We start from the raw sequence: 4,345 nt of genomic DNA, 5'->3' as shown, positions 1-4,345 counted from the left end.
GGTCATTGGAAGGTCAAATCGAGAGAAAACGGTAAAAAAATCCAAAAAAATACGTTATAGGTTTTTGGAGTCGCTAATTACGAATCTGGCATCCGTTCAACTATATCGCTTCAGGTTCAAGGTCATTTGAAGGTCAAATCGAGAAAAAACGGTTAAAAAATTAAAAAAAATATGTTATAGGTTTTTGGGGTCGCTGATTATGAACCTGGTGCCCGCTGACCTTTATCGCGTCAGGTTCAAGGTCATTTGAAAGTCAAATCGATAACATATTTTTTTAGCGTTTTCTCTCGATTTGACCTTCCCATGACCTTGACCCTGACGCGATAAAGGTCAGCGGACACCAGGTTCGTAATCAGCGACCCAAAAAACCTATAATATATTTAAAAAAAATTTTTTTACCGTTTTTACCTCGATTTGACCTTCAAATGACCTTCAAATGACCTTAACCTGAAGCGATAGAGTTCAACGGATGCCAGATTCGTAATTAGCGACTCCAAAAACCTATAACGTATTTTTTTGGATTTTTTAACCGTTTTCTCCTGATTTGACCTTCCAATGACCTTGAACCTGACGCGATAAAAGTCAAGGGACGCCAGATTTGTATTCGGCGACCCCGAAAACCATAGTAAACCCGAGCTAACCTCAGAATACATGTTTAAGAGTGTCAAATCTCTCGAAAATACAGTTGGTGGGTAGTGGTGTTTCCTATATTTGTAGGGGGGTGGGGGTGGCTGGGTGGTGGAGGGTAGTCCGTTTAGCGTGCAATCGACTCGGGATACTTATAAGATACTACCATGATTTTTTCAGATTTTTTGGTCCAAAAATAAATTAGGCCAAAAACCGGCCTTACCGACCCTCCCCCTTTGCAAATCATCAGAAAAAAAAATCATTGGAAAGATATCCTTAGTTAATTCTGTTAAAAATTGTGCTTATTCGTAAAAAACACCAAATTCTTAATTGTTTAATCTAAATTGTTTAAATAATTAATAGTTCTCGTAAATTTACAAACCGAAATAGAAAAGAGTCACCAGATAAACATTGCTAGTAGACTCCGTAAATAAATTGACATGTAGAAAAACGGCAATATCGTATTTTTTAAATCTAAATTGTTTAAAGAATTAATATTTATAGTAAATTTACAAAGCTACCTAGGAAATAGTCATCGGATAGACATTGTTACTAGACTCCGCAAACAAATTGACTCGCAGAAAAAAAAACAAACTCTTAATTTTTAATCGAAAATGCTTAAATTATTAACAATTGTTAATTTGCAAAGCATCAGAAAAAAAACATCGGAAAGATATTCTTAGTAAATTCTGTGAAAAATTGAGTTTATGCGTAAGAAACACCAAATTCTTAATTTTTTAATCTAAATTGTTTATATAATTAATAGTTCTTGTAAATATATAAAACAACATAGAAAAAAGTCATCGTATTGTTAGTAGACTCCCTATACAAATTGACTTGGAAAAAAGAAAACCAAACTCTTAATTTTTAATTGAAAATGCTTAAATAATTAACATTCTTGCAAATTTGCAAAGCATCAGAAAAAAAACATCGGAAAGATATTCTTAGTAAATTCTGTGAAAAATTGAGTTTATTCGTAAGAAACACCAAATTCTTAATTTTTTAATCTAAATTGTTTAAATAATTAAAAGTTCTTGTTAATATACAAAACAACATAGAAAAAAGTCATCGTATTGTTTGTGGACTCCCTATACAAATTGACTTTGAAAAAAGAAAGCCAAACTCTTAATTTTTAAACGAAAATGTTTATATAATTAATAATTGTAGGTCTACCAAACAACATAGAAAAGAGTTTTCAGATAGACATTCTTAGTTGACACCGCGAACAAGTTGACTCGTGAAAAAGGCTGAACCATTAATTTTTAATCGAAATTGTTTAAATAATTAATATTTATAGTAAATTTACAAAGCAGCATAGAAAAGTGTGATCGGATACATATTTTTAGTTGATTCAGTAAACAAATCTTATCTATCCATTGGAAAATAGCCAATCTCTGAATATCTTCAATAAAATTGTTTAAATAACTAATAGTAAAATTTTCAGTTAAAAAGGTTAATTTTTATAAAAATAAAACAACAACCAATAAGACTGATTTCTAACCAAATAAAGAAGGAGTCTTATAACAAGATTATTAAATTGTCAACTGAAGAAATTAATTTTTATAAACAAAATATTTACAGCCAAACAGTAGAATTCTAAACTAAAAATAAAAATAATTTTAAAACCAAATGTCAAATAGTTTGTGAAAATTAAACTTTCAGCTGAAAAATTAGTTTTTCAAGGAAAAAAGAACAAATTTTCAACAAAATAGTGCAATTCTTCAACTAGAAACGATTAATTTTTTCAAGCTAAAAAGACGTCCATTTAACTGTAAAAAAATCTATATTTTCAACAAAAACTGAAATAGTTATTTTTTTATACAAAAAATATTTTAATTAAAGATCAAGAGCAATTGAATTCAACCAAAAAAGAACGCATTTTCAACAAAATAGTAAAAATTGTAATCAACGAAATAAATTTCTAACTGAAATGTGGAATCTTCTACGAAATTAATTTTTGAAATAATTGTAGTTCTTTGAACCAATTAGCTGAATTCGCAACTCAAAAAGCTACATTTTAAACCAAAAATAAAATAGTTAAATTTTTAATTAATAAGATTAATAAAAAAAAAGGACTTTTCAACAAAATAATAAAATTATTAACTAGAGAAATAAATTTCCAACTGAAGTGATGAATCTTCTACCAAAATAAATCTATTTTTAAATAATTTTGTTCCAATAATAAAATAGTTTGATTTTCAATAAAAAATGTAGTAGATTGTTGTATTTTCATGATGCTAGTTAAATTCCCAATTTAAAAAGCCGTCTTGCCTGGAAAAAAAAAATTGAATTTCCAACACACAAATATGCGTTTTTAACTAAATATAGTCAAATCTGGATTTAGTAAACATGTGTGCTTCCCGCTTTGAGTGAACTAACGCAACGTCATGACGCAGTTACACTGGTAGGCTGCAATGCTCCTTTTCAGTCACGCCTGAGTAAACACAGAACGTCCCTGCGCAACTCCTCTGACCAATCCCCGTGGCGCGGCGTCAATTCTCGGAAACATTAATTAATCAAAAATGTCTTTACAAAACGGTATGAAAAAGAAATGAGAATGAAAGTTGATATGTTAACTAAAAAGATTTTACTGACATTAAAACATTTGAATTAAAACAAAAAATTTTCAACTAAGAAAAGTTTTTCAGTCGAGAAAGAAGAAAATGGCTTTCATACAAAAAAATAGAATCAAGAATAAAAGTTTAAATAAACACTGAATTTCATTTTGTATCTTTTAAAAATATTAGGGTAGAAAACTTAAAAAATTTTCTTTCAATATAAAGTTAATTCTTCACTGCAATTTACTTATTTTGGACCAAAAAGCATGAAGAAGTTTGATTTATTAATAGAAAAAAAAATTGCACGAAATTTTATTGCTTAGGGAAATTTAGGGAAAAATCAAGGATATAAAAAAAATCTTGCAAAAATTAAGGAATTTTTGTAAGAAGCACTTTAAAAACTGTCAAGGGCAATGAATGTAAGATTTTGATATTTCAATTTCAAATTCTTTCATTCTATTTATGAAATATCCAATGTTAAAAATGTTACAAGATTAAAATTTTTACCTTTTAATATTAAGTTAATTTTCTTGGTGAAAAATTCATCTTTTTGATTAAAAAATTAAATCATTTCATTGAAAATAACAATCTTTCTTTGTTGAAAATTCAAATACTTAATTGAATGTTAAAACACGAGTACTTTTTCATAAAATAAATTTTTGAAGATTAACTTCTATGGTTGAAAAATAAAAACTTAGCCTTTATATGTTGAAAATAAACTACTTGGTAGCAGATTGATGTACTTTGAAGAAAAAATATCTTTTTGGGTAGAAAATTCATTTTTTTGGTTAGAGATTAAAATATTTGATCTTTTTTATATGAATTTAACTGGTTGAAAATTTATTTTTTGTTCAAAAGTAGTTTATTTAACTGAAAATTTAACTATTCGCTCTTTAAGACTTAGTGAGGTCATAATTAATGCAAGTTAACAAACATAATTTTGTAAACAATACATTATTGTTTGAAACTTTTTTCTTCTTACAGTAATTTTAAAAGCCGCGATTGCTTCTGCAATTTTCAGCTTTCGTTTTACTTTTTAGTAATGAACAAATAATCAAAATAATGTTAAGAAATGGTGTAGAATAAAATTCCGTTTTTTCATAATAAAGTATTTTTGTTTTTTTTCTACTAAAAAAAATTAATTTAAACAAACAGGCTCT

At 27.6% G+C, this 4,345-nt stretch overlaps 1 protein-coding gene across 1 annotated transcript in view; it reads left to right on the top strand.

Annotated features, from left to right (window-relative positions):
• Nucleotides 1-4,345, top strand: part of LOC117174921 — a 63,872-nt gene that overhangs the window by 5,563 nt on the left and 53,964 nt on the right. The window lies entirely within an intron of this gene.

This window comes from Belonocnema kinseyi, chromosome 6 (genome assembly GCF_010883055.1).
Source record: "Belonocnema kinseyi isolate 2016_QV_RU_SX_M_011 chromosome 6, B_treatae_v1, whole genome shotgun sequence".
NCBI lineage: Eukaryota > Metazoa > Arthropoda > Insecta > Hymenoptera > Cynipidae > Belonocnema > Belonocnema kinseyi.
This window is presented reverse-complemented; position numbering and strand designations above follow the sequence as displayed.